Below are 26,350 nucleotides of genomic sequence, written 5' to 3'. Positions count from 1 at the left end.
TCTAGAGTCTTGCTGAGTAATTGACTTTTGAATCAGTTGCCAAGCAAGCAGGCAACCTCATTGCCAGCCAGTGCTTGAAAGCCTCAGTGTTTCTGACAGGAGCACTTCCCGTCTGCTCTGTAAAATCGTCTGGTGTAAAGTTTTCTAACAAACACACACGGTGCCTCCCATCTGTGTGCATAGATAGTGTCTCTCTCTCTCTCTCTCACCCTTTATCCAGATTCCCCATATTCAGAAACTTCCAGAAGGTCTGACTCTCTTTCCGCCGACACAGCTCCCTCCTGTGCAGGTCCCAGTCTCGGCTCGCGTGGTGTTTCATGGATGCTCAGCTGCTCGGAGACTATGAACTGGGTGAGCGGGAGAGGCATCGGTAGCTGGAGGAGCAGTTTTGTAGGGTCCAGGGCAAAAATGTTTTTTCTAATCTTTATATTCTTTGTTTTGCCTTTTTGCCTCGGATTTTGTATTTTTATGTCTTTACCTTCTGTCCAGCCTCTCTTCCCTCTTCTATTCCTGCTGCCTCCTTTGTGTCCCCTCCTCTCTCCTTCGCTCCGCCTTCTCTTCTGGGCCAGGAGTAGCTCAGGCCTGGGCCTCCAGCAGCTGCAGTTCCTCCCGGGCTTGGGCTGTTTCAGGGAGTCGCATGCCATCTTTTAGGTGCCCAAGCAACCTGGCACCCAGGTTTTTTTTCCCCCCCATAGATAACAGTGGCTGTTGAAAGGCTATACCCTTTCCAAAACGTTCACCTTTTGTTGCCTTGTTACCTTTGAAGGAAAAAGCATTGATCCAGTGCTTCCTCCATGTATCAACCCATCCTACCCCACATCTGCCAAATGAAGATTATATTCCAAAATTCCTTTGAAAATGAAGCAGAAATAAAAACATGGAATAGCTTAGTTGGATAAGTATCTACCCCTCCTTGTACCTCTGTAGCAATCCCTAAATGTTTAAATTTCTAATGTAACCAGTTTTTCAAAAGTGCACGCCAAGTGACTTGGCCCTACCTGTGTTAAATTGTACTGATTCACCTGATGACAAGATAAATTCAGCAGTTCTCTGCTGAGAATTGCGTTTCAAAGCAAAGACCTAGCTATGAGCACCAATTGCGTACAATATCTGAATGTATTTAGTGCTCATGGCTGGCAAAAGAACTCTGGGTCAGTGTTATAGAAAGACTCATATCTGGGGGATGGGTATACAAGAATTACAAAGTCCCTGAATATCCCTCAGAGCACGGTCAAGATGTTTATTAAGAAATGTAAGTTATATAACACTGCCTAGATCAGAGTACACCCAGGGCCTGGAGCAAGGTTATTAGGCACCCTAGGTGAACCTTCTGCCTTGCACCCGTTCCAGGCCCCGACCTCATTCACTCAGACAGGCATCCTCTCTTACAAGCACTTAGGATCCTCATTCACACACTCTCCATTACACAGACTCCCTCCCTCTCTCTCACTAACACCATTGCTCTCTTACAAACACAGCACCTCTCACTCACACACAAATAGGTGCTGCTCCTGGCCCGCCGAGACTCTGCTCTCGGCCGCGAGCAGGATGGGTGCTGCTCGCGGCCGGCTGAGTCTCTACTCCTCTCAGCCATGGGTGGGATGGGCTCCGCTCAAGGCCCCACATGGCTGCACTTTGCTGCTCCCTATTGGCTGGTGCCCTAGGTGACCGCCTAGTTCGCCTATTGGGACGTGCGCTTGGCCCCGACTACACCTCTAAACTGGATGACTGAACAAGAAGGAGACTGAGCAGGGTGGCTGCCGAGTTCTATTTGTTTCGTGAGACCACAAAACGTTTTGTCACACGGCTGTAGTATCCCTTGAGTGTTCCTCAGTGTATCTTGAATTCCATTTGAAGTATGCATACTTTAATTGCCACCCTACCATATAGGCCAGATTTGTGACGTGCTTGGGAAATTGTCACATGAATCCTTTAACCAGTCTTGCCCATGGAAGCTTGTAGCTCTTTCAAAGTTTCCATTGGCCAGAATGCAAAGTGCTATATACAACCAGCACCATACCCAGAGAAAACCATCCCTACTGTGAGGCATGGTGGTGGCAACCTCAGGTTATGCGGATGATTTTTCATTGTCAGGAGAGAAGGGACAGCAAATGGAGAAAAGTGCTTGAGGAAGCTGAAACCAGGCTCAACGTTCCTTTTCGTATGACAATGAGCTGAAGCGCCCAGCTAAAGGAACAGAAGAGTAAATGTTCTGGAGTGGCCCTGACATTAAGCCTATTTAAAATATGTGGCATGCTGTCTGGTACTGCTCCCCAAAGAACTTGACAGATCTTGAACAGCTTTGTAAAGAAGAAAAGTTTCATATCAACAAATCTAGGTGTATAGCTGATGGAGATCTATCCCAACAGATTCACAGCTGCAATTGCAACCAAAAGTGCTTCCACTGAGTATTGACACAGAGGTGGGGACTTCTCCAATTATGGGATTTCATTTTACATTATACATATTTTCTTTATCCTCCAATTACACATTTTTTGGCCCTAAAAGGTGTGGTATATGGTGTATTTTGAATAGAAATAAAATCCTCATTTAAATGCATGCAATTCTCACACACTGACATGACAAAATACGAAAAGTGTTCAAGGTAGTGTTGACTTTCTATAGGCACTGTATGTAACACACACACACTTTGGGGCTGCTGCAAGCTGAGCGCACTGTTAATCCACAGTTGGATGCAGGTTGTGTAGGCGCGTTCACTGTCCCTTATGCGCCTCCACAATGTGCATCCAATGCACCGCAAAACTAATAGCGCTCATCACATGCAAATGTATTTTCTGAGGTTATTAGTCACCCCAAATGCCCAGAGCAGGCATTAATTTCTGAGCACCCCCAAATTGTTGGGCTGAAAATATTGCTTTTCTGTACATCCTCCGACTTAATAAGTATAAAAGTGATTATAAGACAGTGGCGATATTAAGTCGGAGGATTGAAAGATTTAAAAAAATGTTTTTTTAAAGTGCCGGCGGTCAGATTCAGGAAACGGATGCTGAGTTAACCAGTGCACGTTTTCCAAACCCACGGCAATGCGCCGATTAGGAAAACAGATACCGATAAATTCAGTGTCTATCTTCTTAACTGGCGGACAGTCGACTTCTCCTGGGCGCCTGCTGTCAAGGAGGCACTAGGAGCACGCAATCGACCCTAGCCCCTCCTTGACAGCGCGACCCCTAATTTAAATACTGCTGGCGCTCCCAGGAGAGGCGCCTAGGGGTGTGTTAGAAAAGCGGGCACTAAACACTCAGTGCCCGCTTTCAGCGCTTTTTTTTTTTTTTTGCATCGGCCTCTGTATTTTAAGTAGGAGGCTTAATCCTGCTTTAGTGTGATGGTTGTAACGTCTTCCTGTCTCCATTGGGGTCAAGGGACAAGATGCTAAAAACCTCTGCCATGTTGTACAGGTTCTCAATTTAAGCCAAAAGCCCAAGAAAGGATTATCTTCAGCTCATAGCCAGCAGTGGCTCCAGAAATTTCTGTATGGGGGGGCATAGACATGGACATAGTGAGTTTTAGGGTGGGCAAGTGCCAAATACCTTTCCCTTGTGCCAGTCAAAGTGGTCAAGCCATACTAAGGGGGCAGCCTCTTGCTTCCCCTGCTCATAGCCCAGACGCTCTGCTTGGTTGCACAATTAAGCTCAGTACCAGCCTGTGTCTGTGCTTGGATGTACTAGGTATATGTGAGCCTCCTTGTTCTGCAAGGGGTCTTAGAGCACTCACAGGGAAATGACTAATCTTTGCTGCCTTCACAAGGTGCTGCTGCTGCTGGTATTTGTGTTGGGGTGACTGCATTTACTGTTTGTATTTTTAATTTTAGTTTCTGCAATAAAAATTTACATTAAAATGCTGTAGAAAGCAGTAGGAGTTGTAGAAAATGGTTTCTAGTGCTGAGAAAGGCAGTAAGAGCATCTGCTTCAATTCAGTCTTGCAGAGAAGAATATGTAGGTTGACAGATTTTTGAGCCAGTTCACAACACTAGTTTTTAGATTTTTTTTTTTTTACTGGTTTACAATGGCATTGTTCAGCCTAGTCAACCTCTGGCCAAAGAAGAGAGCGCAGAGGGCATCTGCCAACCACGGACGAAACGCTGGACATTTCTTGAACTTTGGAAGGGCCACTGGAATACAGCGACGCATGTATTTATCTTAAGCGCTGGGCGGCTGCCCATCCTCTTCCTAGCTCGCATGCCAGCAGCAGAGCCAGAAAGAACAATGCTCTTCCCGGTTTGGGATTTACCTCCTGGGGCAGCAACTGTGGCTCGTTACTGGATTTACGTGCGCGACTGCTGGTGAGCACAAAACGTTTCTCAGCAAACACAAGAAAAGCAACATTTTTCTGGAGTAACCACAGACCTGTACTGTGCTCTTCATGCAGTCAGTTCATTGGTCTCGTGTAGATGTGAAATGAACATCAATTAGTTAAGCTGCTGTAAAACTAGTATTTACTATGTCCAGTAAACAGATTAAGCTGAATGTTAAGTGGAAGTGATTAGGTGGAAATTCTAAGGTGAGCAGAAGCGCAGGGCCTGGTTTAGCGGTGTGGTCTGGGCCCACCTGCTTTAGACCCTGGCTGGTGAATGCATAGGAAACCGGACAGGGTGTAGGAAAGTGACTTAAGAACCAATTTATCGGGCTTGTTTGGTGGCACAGGGCCATGCATTGCCAGGTGAAAGGAGCTGGGTTCATTTCCAAGGCCAGGGGCTCCGCTGGCTGGGTCACTCCAGGCCGGGGATCCTGTTGGGAAGGAGAAAGTGCTGGGCGTCGCGTCCAGTGGCTCGATTTCAGGGCCGTGAGGGCAGGATTGTGTGGCTCCCCGATGAGAATTGCCACGGCAATGGTAGAGCGAGATGGGAAGTAATAGGAAAATTCCCTGGTGGTTGCGAGGACTCATGACTCATAACCAATGGAGGACACTTCTGATTGAGCTGGAAGTTCAAAGAAAGAAAAGAGAAAATAACTGAGATAAGGCAAGACACTAAGCAAGTGAAGGCAGAGCCACGGCCAGCAATTGCAAAGCAAACCTGGGAGGGTGCAGTAGGTTAGTTGTGAAATGTTTGACCTAGGACAGGTTCATTCTTTTACTTCCTTTACTGCCCCTTTTTTTTTTTTTCCGCTTTCACAACATCACAGGTCCTCGGTGCCCAACAAAAAAGACTGACATAATTGCATATTGTCTAGGGTGTTGGACAGCAATCCTGGAGGTCTGCAAACCAATCCGATTTTCAGGATATCTGCAATGACTTCCCCTGGGATTGCAATCTGAGGTCTCTTTAGTCTGTATTATGAAAATGTGAGGTGCCAGGTTAGAGGCCCAGAGGCCTCCCTCTGGATGCGGGGACCAGAGAGAGTTCTAGGCCTAGGGCTGGTCTAGCAGTATTAGGGAGTGGGGCCTGAATTTACCAGCCACTGGTCCAGCCCAAATCAAGGTGGCTGTAGTTAAAGGTGCTGCTCCGATTTCAGAATAAGCCACCTCTGTGCAGAGGCAGGGTCTGGGTTCCAGGTGTAGGGCCAGGTAAAAGTTGCCAGGAAGAGTTTCCTGGTTCCTAGCTACCCCTTTTCAAGGCCAAAGCCCAGTCAGATTCCTCGGGGTGGGGGCCATGGATAATTGGCCACTGTATCAGACGTTCCCTTCAGCACCTCGGCTTTCCCTGTGCTGAAGGTTAAGGCTAGTGGTCAGAGCACCGGTATGTTTCGTCCCGGGCAGCTTCCAGCCCTAAACACTAACAAAGAATAGATTTGTGGTTTCTAGGCACCAAAGTATGACCATTTCAAATTTCACTATGACGGAGAATATTTTTCCATATTCTAATAAAATAATTACAATCTATTAAGTTATGTATGGTCTGCCCTTTCTCTCTTTGCTTTTGGATTTTCCTACTAATGTCTAAGAAGAGCTGCTTACTCGGTTTTCATGTTTCAGTGGCTGGATCCTGACTAGCATTTTGCATGCCCTGGCTTCTGTTCGTTCCAGACAATTGTTTTCTCGGGCATTTTACCCTCTTTTCCGCCCAGTCTTTCACTAGAGTCCTGCTTCTCTCTCTTGCATACTTAAGTAGTCATATGGTCCCACCTCCTCACCAAGGGTCCTGGAGACAGCTGAAGGTGCAGGGCAAAGCAGTGGAGGGCCAGTGGAGATGGAAGGAGAAAAGCTTTGCTACAACTGATCATGCCACAATAAAAAAAAAGAAATTCACTTTCCTATTCAGCTAATCCCTCAACGAACAGCAGGCAAGATACAAAAGATATTCCCTTTCTGACAGTGCTATTCAGGAAGAGGATATTTAAATATGAGAGAGAGCTTTTCAGCTTATTTTCTGATGGGAGGCAGACATGCAATCACTGGCTGTGTGTACGTGGATGCCCCTCCCAGCAATAACGTGGGCATTCGGTGTCCTGTCGACACCAAATTTTCAGGGCATTACGGAAGGCCAGAAGGAGTCAGACATGGATATTTATTTCCAGACGCATATAGGTATACAAGTTCTGGAAAGTAGGCTCGCTTAATCCTGTGGGAAACTTCTAATTGGGGTCTTGTCTACTGTGGGTGAAGGCTTTTAGATGAACAAGGAGGTATCCGTGCTGTTCACTTTTTCCACTATGGCATATAAGTTTTGAATAGACTTTTTGATGCAGCTGCATTTTTATTGGGTATTTTTTATGTGCAAGACCTGGGTCTGTATCAAGGGTTGTTTCTTTGTGCAATACTTTGCTTCTTTTTAAGCCTTAAAGCTGACTGGCTTACAGGAAAGAAATCTCTCCAGTCAGTACTATACTTGGAGCAATTGTGAGCAATTTTTTTTTTTATATAAACCTTCAATTTTTTTTCTACACAACATTATTAATCCTGCTTTCAGCTTCTAGTTCCATGGTGTCTGTTTTTCATACTAGTTCTTTAGAGTTTATGAAATAAGCATATTTTTTTCAAGGCCATAACTAGTTAAGATAGTAATTGAATCTGCATTAGAAAAGCTTGTAACTTAGTGATAGGCAGATTTTTGTGTATAGACATTTGATATTCCCCCTTTTTCCACGAGTGGCCTCCAGGTGGATTACAAAACAAGTTTTAACTAACAGTTAACAGTACATTGGTCTGTTCATGTTTGGCGTTACCAAAAAGGAGATTGAGCTGTTGAAAAAGATATCAAAATCTTCAGATCGCCAAAACAGGGCAAAACAAAATGACAGATACTAACCTGCCTAATGATATCTATTTGATGACGTGCAGGGTTCTATTTTCTATATTGGCCATGTTAAAAAAACTGGAATCTTTGAAAATCTGTGAAACGCTTGCGTTTATTACTTCTGTGTAAGACTGATCCAGTATTGCTTCACATGAGCTGCTGAGACCACCTCTGAGGAAGGGACTTGTGCAATCTCATGCAGTGTGAAAATAAAATAAAAAAAAGAGCCACAAACAAATATAAAATGCACCAAAGAACTGTGAGAACTCTAAAAATGTAAATGAAAAATAGTAGGGATGATATGAAAAATATCAAAATGCTAAGGAATCTCTCCATCAACTGCCGACAGTATGAAAACCAAAGTTCAGTAAAATGTTTTAATGTGCAGCGGCTTATTTCTTTAGCATTTATGATACCCCCTCTGAAGCAAGTAGGGTGATGCTGAAACTGTTCATTGTGAGGTATACTTTTGTTATTGTTTATTACATTTTTGAAGTTTTTAAAGTGTTTTATTTTGTGCTTATTCACAATTTTATAGTGATTGTAATAAAGTTAGGCTTCTTGTGGCATATGAATTTTTTGAGAAATTCCTTTGTGATGTTTTCTGTGAGATCCCTACATTTTGAATTATTTAGAGGTTTCTAAGCTGCTAGAATTGTTTAATAGATTGAATATATTTTTGTTTTCTTATATCACAGTGTTTGTGTGATTACAATTTTAGTTTCTGTTCATTCACTTGAATGCTAATATTCGGCATCCACTACATCACAAGAATATAAGAACATAAGAAATTGCCATGCTGGGTCAGACCAAGGGTCCATCAAGCCCAGCATCCTGTTTCCAACAGAGGCCAAACCAGACCACAAGAACCTGGCAATTACCCAGACACTAAGAAGATCCCATGCTACTGGTGCAATTAATAGCAGTGGCTATTCCCTAAGTAAACTTGATTAATGGCCATTAATGGACTTCTCCTCTCAGAACTTATCCAAACCTTTTGTGAACCCAGCTACACTAACTGCACTAACCACATCCTCTGGCAACAAATTCCAGAGCTTTATTGTGCATTGAGTGAAAAAGAATTTAGTCTTAAATGTGCTACTTGCTAACTTCATGGAATGCCCCCTAGTCCTTCTATTATTCGAAAGTGTAAATAACCGAGTCACATCTACTCGTTCAAGACCTCTCATGATCTTAAAGACCTCTATCATATCCCCCCTCAGCCGTCTCTTCTCCAAGCTGAACAGCCCTAACCTCTTCAGCCTTTCCTCATAGGGGAGCTGTTCCATCCCCTTTATCGTTTGGTTGCCCTTCTCTGTACCTTCTCCATCGCAACTATATCTGCCAAGAAGCACCAATTTCTTCACTGGTTGCAAGTAGCTGGAATACCAATTTATTGTGAAGGTATATAAAATATTCAGTAAAGGTTTACTTATATGCCACAGTGATGCGCATGCTCCTGGTAAGGGAGAAAAGCTGGCTACTGTGTTCCTCTGGTAGTCTTTGCCAGCTGAAGAACCACACCCAGGGGGTGCCTTTCAGGAGGGACCCTTCTAGCTCTTAGGCCCATGAGAGTTGCCAGAGCTACCCGGGCACGTTTGGGTTGGGAGGGGGGAAGGAGGGTGGTGAGATAAAACAGGAAAAAAAGCATAGGATTGTGCCCTTTATTCTTTGGAGGACAATTAATCAATTCTAAATTGCATTGTTTTGATAGCATCTTATTCTCAAAGAAAAGCTCTTTATTATAAACCTTGCTAGAGTTTTTAAAATTAACCAGAAGGGGAAGTTGGTATCTTAATGATTTTCAGGGACTTTTAGTAAGAGAGGTTACAATTTATTATTCTTTTAGTGTATGTATGGGTTTTTTTTGTAGACCCTCCATGTTTTGGTTAGGTAACTAAAACCATGACAGTATTAACATGAACTTTTAGCAGTTTGTGGAAAGCAACTAATTGTGATTAAGGTTACTATCTTAATAGTAAATATGTAATAGAATATTGTAAATGTTGGGTTACTGTGGTGCCTGTTTGAAAAATAGACTGAGCATGGTTTACTATTTGGATAACTAGTAATTAGTCTGTGCATTAACTGCTTGGGCCTTGCACATGTTTGTTTTATTTTATCCTTTTAAGGCTACTCTCAAAATCTGCATGGAATAAGCATATGCATAAGCATTCATTTAACTGTCTCAGGGTTGCTTGTTCAGGCATATATGAATTTTTAGAGTTAAGGCTGAATTATATATGAGTAGTACAATGGCCACTTTTCAGGATTTTAGCCTGTATTTGAATTCATATTGGGTGAAAGCATTATAAACTTACAGCCGGTTGTCCACTTCAAGGTGCAGTACTCTTACTTGAATTGTGCCTTTTTGCTGGATGGTTGGTAGAAATGTCTTTGCAGGCACATCCTCTCTTCAGTGGAACTCGGCGTCCTGGATTGTTTTGTTTCTCCTGTTGTCACAGTATTGTTGGGAAATGGTACAGATTCATTCTGACTTCACTGTAGGTAAAGAGGTCCGGTCTCAGCAGGAGGAAGGCATCGGGTGGAAGCTCGGGCTGCTGTCAGCAGACCGTGATATATATATATGCCAGGGAGGCTGCAGGGGCCATCTCATGGGAGAGGCTCGGAAGTGGAAAAAGTGCTGGGTTTGTTTTTTGGGTGGCAGCAGATGAGAGGGCGCCCAGTAGGGGGCCTTGAAAAGTGGCAGTTGTGAGATGGGGGGCAGGGGGTGTGGCACGAGTAGTGGCATTAAGTGAGGGGGAGGTATAGGAGGACCCAAAGAATAGTGGCTGGAGGTGCATGGGGGGGGGGGGATAAGGAATTAGCTGGAGGGTGTGTGGGAGTGGAGGGGAAATGCAGGAGTGGATGAACAGTGGCTAGAGGCATTTGCTAGTATAACTAGGGGTAGATTTTAAGACTCGCGCGCATGGATGTGGCTGTTTTATAACACGTGTGCTATAAAATACAGTATCCGCGCGCGGGGTGGATTTCAAAAGGCCACGTGCAGCGACGGGTCTTCTCCAGTTCCCTATATCCTTACCTAACCTTCCTCCCCGACCCCTAACCCCTTCCTAGCCACTTACGTTTTTTCTGTTCGGTTACTTGCTGCTCCTTGGCGCAGAAGTGATCTCCGTGCGCCGGCTGGGTGCCAGCGCGCGCTTCCCTGGGACGGCGTCGAATGGTGCTATCCCGGCCAATCCCTTTTTGAAAGGCCTGGCATTTCGGTGCGTAACCCCTATAATTCATGCATGCAGGGCTTTTAAAAATGTACTTGTAAATGTAAAACTGCAAAAGTAGTGGCATGTAATAATGACATGTAATAATGACACCATTAGTGAGTCTGTGAGCTGCTGCTGAATTATTTTTCAGGGAGCTGAGAGGTACAGGAAGCGAGACAGAGAAGTAGGCTGACAGAGAGAGAGAGAGCATGTGGAGATTTTATGTGAAGAAATCGCCTTTCTTGCAGCTGTTCTTCCCTGTATTGGTTATTTTATGAGTGATCGGTAAAAGCTTTTCTCATTTCTACAGTCTCTTTGTGGGCATTTTCCCTGGGGATTCAGTCTGAATGGGACTGATGTGAGCTTCTCACCAGATAATAAGGAACAGAGAGTACTGCATACAGACTGGGATGATAGTAGCAGCACACTGCTTTCTGAGGAGCACTGCAGCACGCAGGCCGCCCGGTAAACCGCGCTCTGACGTCACTCGAAGATGCAATCTCGGATACATCCTGGCACAGGCAGAGAGAAATACAGACCAAAAATCAAGGTGTCCAGAACAATAATATAATTCATGTACGCCACATCTATTGAAAAAATTTTTTTATATGTTGGACAGCTGCCGTCTGGATCTGCTAATCAGTCAGACCCACATTCGGCAAAGTCACATTAATTTATTTAATATATTTTGTAGTTTTTTTTCATTTTACGAAAAATATTGCCTTGGGGAATAAAGAAGCCACACCGGGCTTTAATCGCTTAGGTTAAGCAGTAAAAATCTAGTCACCAAAAATGATAGCTATACTTAGCTTTAGCGGTAGAAATATAGTCCCGACGTGATCACGTTTCGGACCCAATGGGTCCTGCTTCAGGGGTCGGTGTCTAAATCCTCCAAAGTAGATATGCAATGTTAATCCCACGAGGCAGAGAGAAGCCAGGGTGACTGCAAGCATGCTGATCTCGGTGCTTAGAAACAAGGAAGTTTAAAAATAAAAAGCCCAGCAGGAAAAATCTTTTGCCCTTGGCAACTTCTGCTAGGGTGAGGAGGCACAGTATGTAAAATCTGCGTAGACAATACTTCCCCTTTAACTCTGCTGAGTCCAGGCTGTCTCAGGGCGCACTCGCAAAACAATTCACTCAGCTATGTGTTCCTCCACTTACCCTAAAACAGAACCATGGAAACGACCAAGGAAATATATATTGAACTTAATTGATTTCATGTATTACTGTTGTTTTCATCTGCCAGAACAGATGAGCCATCACGGCGTATGTTCGAGGCATTCTGTACTGTATTTTATGAGTTCCAGTGATGGAGGTAATACGGCAGAATTAACACGCTGTTGACTGAAGAATCACACTTAGCCAACCGTCTGCTTTTGATAAAGTGAATGCCCTACGATTATTATTTAAAATTAAAATTCTAAGATAAAACAACTTGGCAGAGTCCTGGTTCATTTTAATGTTGTTTAATCTGAATCACAGCTTACTAAGAATTTCCACAATTTGGAAAATGCCGGTTTGACCATCTGTTTTTAATGTGGATGCTTCATTCTGAAACTGCTAGAAACATTTGCTGTTAAAACCGTGCACTTAACGGTGCGTCACTGCAAGTTGTTTGGAATAATTTTTTCCCTTGTAGTTCTGAGCAATTTTTTACATTACAATACATTTTAAAGTAGCAGTACTAGGAAAATAACATTGTAATAACTTTCAGCTGGGACTTAAAGCATGAAAACTAGTAAGGTCCTCCTTCTATCCATTCCGATTTTGTTTCGTCCCTGAGAAGATGCTGAGAAAAACTTTGAAAGTTGTTTCTGCTTGGCTGTTATGAATCTAAGTACATCAGGGTGCTTGTCAGACTTCCTGATACCTGTGATCGCTTTGGGCAGCTTTCATTTGCACAGCGATTAAGAAATGATGTTAAAAGTATGTAGTCAGCATAAGCAGCTGGAGTGGGTTTTTTTTTTTTTAAATTTGGGGATATAACAGTGATAAAATAGGGCTTTTCCTTTTATTGTGTGTTGTGACTTTTTTTAGGGCTGTTGTACCTTGCCTTGATGGTTACCTGAAGGATGAGTAAATCAAATTTAGACAGAAAAATTAAAACAAAATGCCATCAAAAATGATAGTAGAGTAGAGGGCACACCTGGGCATTTCCCCACCAAAGGGAAACGTCCCGTTTCCCAGCTGTGGCTAGAAAACGCACATACTTTGCACAGCAGGTAAACCCCTGTGCTGTCAGGCTGTTATCTGAAGCCTGCTTTAGTGTGAGTGTGCATGCTCGCCTGCAAGAAATGCGTTGAAAAATGGCTTCTTTAAGTTCTTTCCCCCCCCGGGAAACACTTCTTACTTGCATCTTGTATTTATTTAAGACTGTTAAAGGACAATTTTTGCTGGGTACTGAGAAGGCAACAAAATCAATCAATATAATCTCTCCAAAATGCAGTGCAAATGTGTTTTTTTTGGCATGCAACACACAGAGTGACCAACGCACAGGACAATAGCCAGTCATATGGAAGACTGGAGAGAAAAAATGCCGACAAGAGAGATCAAGCAAGGCAGCAGTCAGAGACTGCAGATTTCACTGTATTTATTATATTTGAGAACCAGTGTATACCCACGTAGTCTTACTGTTCCTAGAGTTTATTGTTGTTCTTCCAGAGCTTATCTCGTTAGGATTTGGGATTTGACTAGCTAAAGAAAAAAATGTTGGTTCTAACACTGCCCCATGATTCCTTCTTGCACGAGTAAATATCGCAGTAGTGAGGAGTGACACTGGACCTGCAGTAGGTTAAAATGTTTCCGAGCTTAGTGAATAATACCAAGCCCAAGACGAAACACAAAGGGATAACGAAAGGTTTGTTTTTAGAACTGCTACAATAAAGGGCATGGCATCGGTTAGTTTCCTTACAAAGCATAATACTGGCTTATATGAACAGTGGGCTGGTGCACCACAATATTATGATACAGGACAGTGGAGCCCTTTTTACAATTGATGGGCCAGGGTCCAAGGAAGAAGAAGTGGAAAGTAATAAATATGCATGCTAAAGATCAGAAGGGAAATCCAGAATTTGGAGAGTAGGAAATTCATCTTCTTTAGGTTACTATGAGATCACTGCGACTGTTTGGATTTTGTCCAGGTTCCGTGCAAAATAGTAAGTACATTTTGGCTCGCTGGTGTAAGGCCTTGAAACATAGTTAAATTCCTTGGTTTGGCATGCTCTCATGACTGGAAGAGCCACACAATTCTCTTCACTTAGGACCCAGTTCAAACCATTTGACCTGCTTCTTATAGCCAATATAAATGAGGATTTATGGACCGGAAAAAGCTCAAGCAATCTTCTCAACTGATTCAGCAGTTTCCAGCTGACAAAACCCGTCCTTTGTAGAGGACACTTGTCACTCCCAGCATTTTGAATGAGGCCCAAAGTATTTTTGTCATAAAAAATGAGAAATGCTCCTTTTTTAGGGTTCACGGAAATTCTGAATACCTTTCAGGAGTGATAGGTTGTGGTGAGTGAGTGAGAAAACAGGGAGGAGACGAGTAGAAATGGGCCAAAAATTTAAAAGTGGGGGAAAAGCTGACATGGAGAAGGAGAAAAGAAATGATCTGCACATACAAGAAGGATTGGTTGTGCTTTTTTAATAAGGGAAATATTTTTTTCATCTTAAACAAAGAAAATAAACTATAATTAAATGCTTGCATAAATGCCACAGAAATTTCTAATGCTTGCTGCAGAATCTGCCTCTCAGCTAATGCAGAAGGATCTTATGGGATAATTGGAGAAGGTTTGTCTCGTTTTGCATGTCACTAATGATGCAGGAGGTTAATATTCCAGAGGGAGTGGAGAAAAAGGCTTGAGGAGCAATTGAGAGTTTGCAGCTGGGATTAAAAGGACAAAAGGGGTAGAGTCCCCATGTAGGACGCTGAAGCCCGGGGGAGCAGTGCATGCTACAAGGGTATGATACTGAGAAAGTGGGGATGTTTCTGGGAGCTGGTACTCTCTGATGAACGTAAGCTTAGCAGACTGTGGAGCCAACAGTCCAGTACTAGGAAGCGTAGTGAGAGGTGGGGTTGGAAACATTTTTCTGAAAACGTAGGAGCCGGGGGAAAATTCTCTCTGGCTTTTTGTTCTTTATCTAACTGGGTTAATTCTGGGCTTCTTGGTTTTCTGATATATTTTGCTCTTCCCGTCCTCTCCCACTTCTGTTTTACTTCTCCCCCACTTCCTCCCTTCTTCTGCAGTGCGCTGGCTGTTTCTCCCAGCCACAGCTGCCGTCGCTGTTCCACCCGTCCTCAGCCCCTCCTTCCATCTTTGGTGGCAGTCGCTCATCTTTCCAGCCCCACTGGCTGGTGGTGGTCTTTATGACCCTGGGCTGCTGCTGCTCCTGGATTCAGCTCTTTTGCCCTGTGGTGGGTGCCAGGTGCTGAATTTTAAGCATTTGGGCTTTTTCCAGCTGTGGCGAGAGGTCTAACCAGTAGAAGAAAGGCGGTCGTAATATCCATGTTGAAATTATTGTTGAGATGTTCATGTGGTGTATTATGTGCACTTACAGTCGCTGTACCTTCATGAGGTCAAGATTAGTGCATCACATTTCTTTAAGGAGACACTCATGGAACTAAGTATTTTTATCCTTTAGTGGAAAACAGAAATACGATGGACATTCAGATACCTCAAAGTTATAAATACCGCCCAAGATGTCAGCATTCTTTTTATGGAAAGCAAATTCTAGAACAGAGGGAGTGGGATAGATTCACAAAAAAGATACATGGATACATGAAACTTGTCTCCTGAAGGAAGGGCTGTGCATGAACCGTAGCAGAATTCAAATTAACCTGGGACAAGCTCAGAGTATCCTTAATGATGGGGAAGTCTCGTGGGATATGGAATACAATTGGAATGGAAAATGGGCAGATGAGATGGATATTGTCATTATTTGTTGTCACATTCTGTCTTTTGTTACCACTAAGATTCCACAGTGACCAAAGACTTGTCTGTGGTACGCTAACCACTGGGCCACAAAAAAACCTGAGGTGTTGGTTCTGGTACCAGGGCCAAAATCATACTTCCAGAGAACTAGATCGGGCCACCTGACGGAATCCCAACTTTGCTTAACAAACAGATTTACTCTGCCTGAACTCAAACTTTGACTTACCTTGGATACCTGACCCCTTTGAATCCTGTTGCTCCTTCCAGACTGACTGACACCTGTGCTAGCCCTGAATCCCAGAAACCTTTGCAGGACACCCTACCTTTGGGGAGAGGTCTGAACTTCTGCAGGTAACTCCAGTTGGGAGCTTGACAGCAATCGATGCTATGGTGGTGGAAAGGCCGCAATGTCTGCTAGCCTTAAATCCTACAGACATTACAAGGAGATTAAAATTAGTGCTCTTTCCTTGACTTTGTGTTTTAAACTGCAAAGCTTTGATATCTATTTAAAGGAGAAACAGCAGGTATATCGTAACATGAGAGAGATTTATTCTTCCTCTGATTTTTTTTTCTGGACATTATTTCTCTGTTTGTGGTTAAAATTGAGATGTCAGCCATATGTCCCGTATCTCAAAATAGCTGAACCACATTTTCTGCTATTTTTACTTTGTTGTTTTATGTTTAAAGTTCTGTTCTGGAAATAGCGTAGGAGCAAAGTATTTCAGTTTAAATCTATGTGCTTAGTTTGGTTTTACTTTTTCTCAGTTGGAAAGGAATTGGATTAAGTCAAAATGTGTGTGAATGATTGTGACTTTTGTGTAGAATGAGTTTGTTTTTGGTCAGTACAAGTACATTTCTCTGTATCCTTCCAGTTTATGTAAATGTGCTGGAACCAGGTTATTTAGTTTCAAATTATAAAATTTGAAAATACTGTGAAATATAAATATTGGTTGGGCCGAGATCTGATATGATGCTCTCCTCTCGCTTGATAGGAGTGCAGCGTTTCTTTCCATTACCCATAGTTTACTGCTACGGCACTTGCATGTCTTGGGCTTTGGGTAATGGACATAAGACGCTTTCATTTCTATTTGATTAATGGTTACTTGGAAAGATCTTATATCTGCTTCATGCCCCCTGATTTATGGTGTTCCCCAAGGTTTTAAATTAGCAGCAATTTAATTTATATTTAATGACTAAATCATGACCAAGCTTTTAGTTCCATGCAGACGCCATCCGGTTTATTGCTTTTTCCGCTACTTTGATTGGTCTTCCCTAAAGCTGTACGTCACTAGAATTGCCAAATGGCTAAACGAACACAAAGTAAAACTTAACCCTACTAAGACAGAGGCTTTACGGGTCAACAAATCTAGTAGCCATTTAAATAATTTCCTATCTTATCTGGGGTGGTAATTCAAGCTAAAAATTGGGGGTAGATTTTAAAAGGGTGCGCACGCTATCTGGCGCGCACACATGTACACCCAATTTTATAACTTGCGCGTGCAACGGGGTGCACAATTGTGCACCGAGCCGCGCTGCCTTCCCCCCCCAGCCCCCCCTCCCAGCCCTACTCTAACCCCCCCCTGACCTTTGTCTTACCTTCAGGCAGGTGCAAGTTGCATACGCCGGCAGCCTGCCAGCACGCAATCCTCCAACACAGCGGCAATGGCCGCTATGTTGGAGGCCTCTGGCCCCGCTCCTTGACCGACCCTTTTTTAAATAGGTCCTGCGCGCGTAACCCCCTCTATGCACGTAAATCTTTGCAAATCCGGCCCTTGGTCTCAGTATTGGGCAATAAGCTTGATTGTAAGTTAACAGTGAATGACCACATTTCTTCTAATGGTCATTCCTGTTTTTATTTTTTGTGTCTTTTATACCAGATAAGGCCCTTTGTTTAAAAGAAGGGTCTTGAAAGGTTGGTTTATTTACTCCTTATACTTACTCAAGTTGATTGCTGATGTTGATATTTATGTTCAACCTTTGTGCCTGGTATTGGATTCTTTTAATATCCATTTATGTTTTGTTCTGACGATGTTCAGTTGTATTTCCCAGTTATTGTGACTTTCTAGTTACTAGGCAAGTGATCTCTTCCTGTTTACCAGAAGTCATTGACTGCATGTCTTCTAATGCCTTGGTGTTAAACTTGGCTAAAACTGAGATCCTTTGGATATCAAGAAAGCCAAGACCATTAGACTTTGCAGAACTATCAGTTCAAGGTGTTAGCACCAACATTTGATGTGGACTCTGTCTATTCATTTGCAGCAAACATCTCATCTATTCATTTGCAGGTGGCCAGTGTAAACGCCCTGAAGCAACTCAAAGGAGAGCGAAATGGTGGTAAAGCCAAGATTAGCGTACTCTTTTTTTTAAAGAAATTATTTGGCAAAATATATTAAAACATGAGTATTGTTCACACTGAAAGGGTTTTTCACTAGTGATGGCTGTGACGTGATTACACGAGAAGCACCAAGAGAAAGCATAAAGATCCTGGTGTTAGTGCTGTCTGAGGTTTTCCCTTTCAAACAAATTGCAGTGTGTGCAGTCTTGTTAGTAGATAAAATTATAAAAATAAAAATATTATAAATTTCCATATTGTAATTTGAATTGCATAAATGGAGCATTTAGAAGAAAAAAAAAAGCGAAAAGATTAAGGTCATTTTTTTAGCCATTGATAGTTTTGATACACTGGGGTATTGTTTGTATTTTGTATGGTGATTATCAGGAAGCTTTTATACTAACAATGGATTATTGTAATTCCTTATTCATAGGATTGCCCAAAACCTGCCGTGAGCATTGCAGTCTCTGTTGCATGGCTAATTACAAAGATGCCAAAATATGAACATATCACCCTAGTTCTGCAAAGTCTACATTGGCTGCCTGTGATTTAGCGTGCAAAATTGAAAATGATATTGCTGATATTTAATGACAAGAGATGCACCAGAATATCTGTCTAAGCTATTTAGAAAATGTGTTCCTTCTCAATCACTACGGCCTGCCTTGCAACATCTTCTTGAAACTCCTAATATTAAAGAGGCACTTTTTCACGAGACTTGTAACTACTCCATTTCTATTGGTTGGTCCCAAATTGTGGAAGATCTAAAAATAGTAACTGATTTGAAAGTTTTTTGAAAAAATCTGAAGGCAATATTATTTCAAGAGTCTTTTGCTATTGACCCTGATTGATTTTAACAACTTTTAATGGTAGAAAAGGGAATGTCTGTTTGTTAATGTCTTGTTCTAATTCAATTGTTTTATGTTAAGACTCGTACTCTGCTTAGCATGTTCTCATTATAAATGGACTACAATGCAATAATCTGTATGTTGAGGCACTGGATTTCAGCACAGGTTACCATTTGTTTTAATGCTCGATGCAGTAAGCTAATACTATGCAAATGCATTGGGGATTTAACTCCCCCTCCCCCCCCAAACAACAAACCCCACGTTCACTGCAAAATGTGTGTTCCGTCCAGGCCAAACACAAATTTTAACTTAAGGAGTCAGGGAGGGTGTCCCTGATAAACCGGTGGAGATCACTGCGGCTGTGGTTAGTCACCACTGCCACTTATCTGGCTAAGTGTTCCTGTCTCTTTTTTTTTTCATCTCTTTTTAAGTAGCAGTGCAGTAGCGCTGGAAACTTAATTCCATCTCTGTTGCATTCACCGCCCGTGAAATCCCCATGCCGGCTCCTTCCACTCAGCTACACCTCCAGGCCATGCCTGGATCATCGGCCGCCTTGGCCTGCCTCTTTGATACTTCTCCGCTCGCACTCGCCAGGGCCTCCTCGGCCTTGCCAACGCATGAGATGCTGCCAGCTACCGGCCCCATCCGGGGTTTCCCCTAGGTGCGCATGCGCGGCAGTGGCAGCTATTTAAAGGGCCTTTGGCGGGAAACTTGGGACCGCCCCGGAGGATGACAACACTAAAGACTGCTTCTACAGATTACAGGTTCTAAAACGACTTAAACCACTCTTATTCTTCCATGACTTCAGGACAGTCCTACAAGCACTACTGTTTGCCAAAATAGACTACTGCAGTGCCCTTTTCCTAGGACTCCCCAAATCTACCACCAAACCTATACAGATGATACAAAATGCGGCAGCGAGATTGTTGACCAGTACCAACCGCGGCGAACACATCTCACCCATACTCAGGAACCTACATTGGTTACCTGTGAATTTCAGAATTCTATACAAATCAATCACCTTAATCCACAAAACCATCCATCATCAACTTCAACTTGACCTGGAAATACCATTCAAACTCTACTCCTCTAACAGACCAATTAGAGATGTTCACAAAGGCACTCTGAATTTTCCCCCCACTAAAGCCACACTCCTCGCTACGACCAAAGACAGAGCTTTTTCGATAGCAGGCCCATCTATTTGGAATAGCATCCCATCAAATCTCAGACTGGAGCCTTGCCTTTTAACTTTCAGAAAAAGACTTAAAACCTGGCTATTTCACCAAGCCTTTCCTGATCCTCCAGACAATTACTAGTTGCCCTTCACTCCTACCCGGTCTGGCAATCATTTGCACGAAATGGACTCTGAGACTTTCAGGTCAAAGCACCGTTTAAGCTGTTAACTCGTACGTTCTATGGTAACACTACTTATTTATTACCGGCCTTTCTTCCTTCCAGCTTGTTGTAAGCTTCCAAGTTCTCTCTCCCTGTTGATTGTAACTTTGACTTATTCCTACCATTGTTATCTGTCATTTTACTTGAATTGCTACTCCAGTTATTCCCTTGTTATATTGTAAACCGATCCGATATGGTTATTTACTATGAAGGTCGGTATAAAAAACTGTTAAATAAATAAATAAATAAAAATAAATCATCAGCGCAGGACTATATAAGGCTCCCTCGAGCCTTACCCAGATGGCTTGGCAATGAGTCTCCTGCGTTGCTTCTCTTGGGATCCTGCGCTTCTCCTTGAAGGACTTCTGTTCCAGTACCTGACTCCTGTTCCAGTGCCTGGCTCGTGCTCCAGGACCAGGCCTTGTGCCCTTCTTTCTGGAGTCTCATTGGACGGATCTCCTGGTTCTGAACCTTGGACCAGACCTCACTCTGCTCGTCTGCCGCCTGCCTCTGAACCTCGGACTGGACCTCACTCTGCTCGTCTGCCACCTGCCTCTGAACCTCGGACTGGACCTCACTCTGCTCGTCTGCCGCCTGCCTCGGAACCTTGGACTGGACCTCACTTTGCTCGACTATCCTGCGGCGGGATCGGGGCTCTTGGCCATCCTTGACCTGCCTGACCTCTGACTCTAGGCAGATGCCCACCTCCTTCTCCTGCTGCTGGCTCATGAACTCTGCCTGCCTTATCTTGCCTGTCAGCCATCTGACTCCACCCGCGCCCCGCTCCAGTTCCAGACCCAGCACCTATACCACGCCTCAGGGGCCCACCTAAGTCCAGCCGGTCCTGGCACCCAAGGACTCAACCCGCGGGGAACGTGGACTAGTATTGGCGAAGCTCCAGCTGGCCCCTGTCGTCCCCTGGCCTCGCCTCCTGACATTGCAGACCTGTGGGGGTTTACCCTCTCAGGTAGCATCAACCCCAACTCAAGCTAAGGGTTCACAGACCACGCTGTGGTTTCTACAATCTCTGATCTGGAGTTAAGTTTCCAGCGCCTCTCCCTGCATTGGGAGGGAATAGCCAATGCTGACATTTGCATGGATCTCCATGCGAGAGCGCTGAGACCAAATCACAGTTTTTTACCTGCACATTTTTTGCAGGTAAAACTCCTTGTTGCATTGGCAGTAAGGTTTACCTGTAGAAAATGCATGCACAACAGCTGATAAAATTGTACGTTCGTTGAACACATCTGTCAGCAGGCCCAGCAGGAGATGCAAGTGGAAGCTCAAGTGGAAGCTTTGACATCTTGACATACCCCTGTAGCTCTCTGAAGAGGTCAGGTCCAAAGTTTCGCCAATTCTCTTCTGTTGGACTCAAGCCATTGTAAACTACCATGGATGATACCTTTTGCTTCCTGGACCTAGTTTTCAAGGTAGTCTTTGTTATAATTAAAACTAAACAGGGATAAGCGCAAGCTCTTCAAAAAGTTAGAGATGAATTAATCTGCAGTTTTAGTTTATAATAAAACTTTTTTCAAGGATAAATACAATCCTTTGTCAACAGAGTGTGCAGATCTGATAATCCCCATCACATCATTAATGATGTTTTAAGTTTAGTGGGTTTTCCTCCTTTCCCTAAAATCTATATTTATGCTGCGCAAACAGCTTCTGCTCATTTTTGTAAGATCTTCATTTATGTTAGATGGGAGGAATCATATTTATTTAGATTTTTTATATTCCGCTTTTCATAGTTTGTTTTTTTTTTTAAAGCACTTCAAAGCAGATTATATTCAGGTACTTTAGTATTTCCCTATCCCCACTGGGCTTACAATCTAAGTTTGTACCTGAGGCAATGGAGGGTAAAGTGACTTGTCCAAGGTCACAAGGAGCGACAGTGGGACCTGAACCCTGGTCATATAGTTCATAGCCCGCTGCTCCAACCACTAGGCTACTCCTCCACTCCTATGATAGGCTCCTCCCATTTGGGTGGTTCTTTGTAGGCCCAACATTCTATGAGCTCAGGGGAGGAGCACTGATGGGAGGATGGGCCAATTCCATTGGCTGTGGAGTAGCAACAGAACCTGTAATGGACTTACAATCGGTTCTGTGTTCATGCAGTATTCTCCATAACAATCTAAGAGGTACTCCGTATGTTGCCTTATGTAATTTTCTTTTAAGCTGCATGTTTGTATGTAGAATGCATGTTTTTACATTTCTTTGATCTTGCTGTAAATTCTAAGACATCACAATATCTGGGAAGAGGTTTTTATTTTGGAGGGGGCACCTTTTTTTTTTTTACTATGGGAGGGTTTTCTGAATGGATTCTATTAGTTGATGTCTGTTTTTGATCTTTGCTAAAGGTTCTGTTGTGAAACTAAACTCAATGAGTTTGCTACTTCTATTTCTTTGGGAACCTGGGTATTTTTTCACCATATGCAGCTTTGGCATTTTCACTGAATAAAATAAGATTATTTTCACTCTCCTGAGTTATTTATGAGAATGCAGCAAGACTCTTCTACCATGTTCTGTTTGGGACTTTGCTATAATTGTGCCAGTGCCAGGGCATGAAGAGCAGTGTTGTCATCTGTCACAAAGCACCATCTGAGCCTTACAGTCCCAGCATCTACTGTGACTGTGATGGATGCAGATCTTTTCAAGGCCTGAGTCAGCAACAGCAAGTTCAGTGGGCCACTAGTCCACCATAGGCTTGTTTGCAGACAGGTTTTGCACTCTAGCCAGCGTTAGATTCCCTTGGTGGTGTGATTTCTTCCTCCATTTGAGATGAAGAATTCAGAGGGATCAGAATGCTTTTTTACCTTGTTGGTCTGAATTTGAGTTCTGTTCCAGGCCTCCCTTCAAAGCTGTCTCCTGTGCCAAATCGGAATCATTTGCCACCGGAGGACATAAGAACATAAGAACATAAGAAAATGCCACACTGGGTCAGACCAAGGGTCCATCAAGCCCAGCATCCTGTTTCCAACAGTGGCCAATCCAGGCCATAAGAACCTGGCAAGTACCCAAAAACTAAGTCTATTCCATGTAACCATTGCTAATGGCAGTGGCTATTCTCTAAGTGAACTTAATAGCAGGTAATGGACTTCTCCTCCAAGAACTTATCCAATCCTTTTTTAAACACAGCTATACTAACTGCACGAACCACATTCTCTGGCAACAAATTCCAGAGTTTAATTGTGCGTTGAGTAAAAAAGAACTTTCTCCGATTAGTTTTAAATGTGCCCCATGCTAACTTCATGGAGTGTCCCCTAGTCCTTCTACTATCCGAAAGAGTAAATAACCGATTCACATCTACCCGTTCTAGACCTCTCATGATTTCTCATGACATTTTCCCTTTTGTCTTTTTTCTTCACGTTGTCCCTTTTTGATATGCCAACAACAGAAGAACCTAAGGACCTACTTCTAGGATGCCTTTAAGGAGATGGTTGCAGTTGTCGTCCACTCTCTCCTCTCAGATATAGTGAGAGGCAGTGAGTAACACCCCTGCCCATTGGAGCAAGTCAGTAAGAAGGCATATAATAGTCTACTCTACACAGTGTGTGGTGGTTGAGTTTGCTGTCAAGAAGGCCATGAACCCTCAGGATCACACATTTGCCCCATCAGGCCAGAAATCTTAAGAGGCTTAACCTTCTCAGAAAGAGGTTTTGCCAGCATGCTATGCTCATCTCTTAGAGTATACTGTTCAGTTTATGAACCCTGTGCACTAAAGTGCAGAGCTTTGCTTGGTATCTTCTTCAGGACAAACAGAAGGAATTTTACTCCATTATGTCCAATGTATATAGTCTGTCTGTGATGGATTTGAGATGGTGTCAGGATCCTTTTGGCAGAACTGTTTGGCTAAGAATGTCTGACTTAGAGAAGGCATGCAGGATAGATTTGAATTGTTGTGTAAAGGAAAGAATGTTTTTGGAACAAGGTGAAGGACTCCTTTCTGACTCCCTCTACCTTCTACTTCGTGAACTGGATTACAGGAGTTGGGGCCTTCTGTAAAGAGCTTTTTCTTGGAAGTTTGCCATGTGTTTTTCTGACAAAGGTCATGTGACTCCTTATATGTGACTCAACTGAGCTACTGTTGTGGGAAAACTACATTACATGGAATTTATTTCACTTTACCGGTCTACTTTTTAGATTGCACCATATCTTTCAGATTCAGATTCTGGTGAAACTTCTTCCCTTTCAGTTTGCTTGTATTCTTAGTACAAAGGGTATATTTGTTATAAGCAGATATTGTTACGTTATATTATATACTAACAACATATCTGTGACTATTTGTCACTGATGTCAGTAAAAGCTTTGCAGAATGGTTTTAGAATATACTTTACTTTGTTGTGGCTCGAGTATAGAACTGGGATCCTAGAGGACCCAAACAGGCCAGGTTTTCGGACCTCAAGGACTGGTATTTGGCACCCCGATTTAGAAGATAACTATATTTGAAAATATTCTAATATCGTGTAAAAGGTGTGGCAGATAATGATTTCCAAGCACAGTTACTTTTTCAAGTGATGAACAAGAATAGCCATTTTGTATTGAGAAAAAATGCATTTGAATAACAAATCAAATCAAAGAAATTTATACCTGGATGTTGTACCAGCTGAGAAATCATATTTTAAGTTTATGTTGGATGATGTATTTAATACTGAAGGTTAATCTTATTATGAGAAACTTGAACAGTTTTTGGCCTACGTTAGGAAGTCCATAACCATTCAAACTGTCCCCCTAGCTTCCCTTAATCATAGATCCTAGCCAAGTCACTCAAGACGAGGTGCTTTCTTGTCAAGAAATGTAAAGTGCGATGATCGAAGGATGGTATATTAGTCCTGGGGGAATTTTGCGTTACTGCGGAGCACAGAATTTGCGCAGAATCCCCCCCCCCTGCGCAGAAAATGGCAGAGGAGATCCCAGCATGCCGTTCGTGGAGAAGATGAAGGCCTCCGTGTGACGCGGGACGCGCTCAACTATAGGGATAGAGGGGATTGTGTTTTACTGATTTAAGTCTCTCTTTAACATTGCAATCTTTTGAAGTCAAGGTGAATGAGATGGAGTTGGAGAGTAAGGCATTGGTAACTGGGGTCTCCCTAATGCCTTCACTATAGGCAACACGGTTCAATCTGTATTTGCTTCCATTAGGTGCCTTACTTAGATCATGTGGGATAAGTTTAAATTTTAGGCAGATGATATCCAGTTTATTGTTCCTGTGGTTGACTCAGTTTATACACGATTGAATGATTGTATACAAAGCGTCAAAGATCGGCTGACAGGGAATTCATTTTTTAAAATTTGCCCAAGACAGAATTATTATGGGCAAGTTGAACAGTACCTATAGAGAATGTACCAGTTTTTACAATGGAGGGAGATGATTTTTGGCATTAATCAGAGGTTAGGGACTTGGACATTATTTTAGATATTAATCTGACTCTCAAAGCTCAGATTAAAAAGGCAGTGAAATCAGGATTTTTTAAGCTGTGGTTGGTTAGGCGATTAAGGTTACTGCTTTGCTAAAGTGATTTCAAGTCGGTGGTACAAGGGTTAGTGCTATCGACTATTGATTATTGCAACATGGTTTATGTAGGTCTCACAAATAAACATCTGCAAGCTCTCCAGTTATTATAAAATGTGGCCGCTAGTCTAATTACTGGGTTGAGTAAGAAGGAACATATAACCCCTGTCCTGAAAAGGTTGCATTGGTTGCCTATCGGAGTTAGATCTAAATTTAAGATTATAATGTTTAAGGCATTGTAGAAAGATGGGCCTGAATATTTGTGCCAATTATTGGTGCCCATATGAGCCTTGTTGCTCATTGAGATCAAAGCATTAGAGGCTTCTTACTGTTTGCTCAGTAGAACCTTACAAATTAAAGTGTACAGAGAAGAGGACCTTTTCAGTTATCGGAATACTTTACCGATCCAGCTTAGACAGGAGAAAGATGCAGTGAGATTTCCTTAAGTTCTTAAAGCAGAACTATTTAGGCAAGTTTTTGGAGGAACGATTGGGGTAGGTGAAGCTGTGGTTGATGGATATTGAACAAAAGTAGGATCAGTGATGTATGAGTATGTATGACTTGGCTCTTCCTTCAAGCTTTCCCAGAGAGCTAAAGCAGGAAGAACAAACATCCAGCCTTGTCTTACCACAATAATGTAATGCTCACATTGAGTCAGTTTTTTGTTCCAAGTTGTTACCTAAGTTGATCTTAGTTGTTTCTTAATATAATATATTACACTGTATTATAGTTCTTCTGTTCATTATATTATATTTAATATGTTCCATGTAAACCGCCTACCCGGCGATAGCTATATCTGTTAAATGTGAACCGGAGTGATATGTATTGTATACAGGAACTTCCGGTATATAAAACCAATAAATAAATAAATAAATAAATAAATAAGTGTTGAAAATGTTATGTGAGTGGTTTTATATGAAAAAAA

General features: G+C 42.7%; 1 protein-coding gene across 2 annotated transcripts in view; it reads left to right on the top strand.

Moving 5' to 3' along the window:
• The window catches only part of FNBP1L (formin binding protein 1 like), a 194,076-nt gene that overhangs the window by 33,043 nt on the left and 134,683 nt on the right, over positions 1-26,350 (top strand). The window lies entirely within an intron of this gene.

Source organism: Rhinatrema bivittatum, chromosome 10 (genome assembly GCF_901001135.1).
Source record: "Rhinatrema bivittatum chromosome 10, aRhiBiv1.1, whole genome shotgun sequence".
NCBI classification, from domain to species: Eukaryota; Metazoa; Chordata; class Amphibia; order Gymnophiona; family Rhinatrematidae; genus Rhinatrema; species Rhinatrema bivittatum.
The sequence above is the reverse complement of the archived record's forward strand: the minus strand, read 5'-3'. Positions and strand labels throughout refer to the sequence as shown.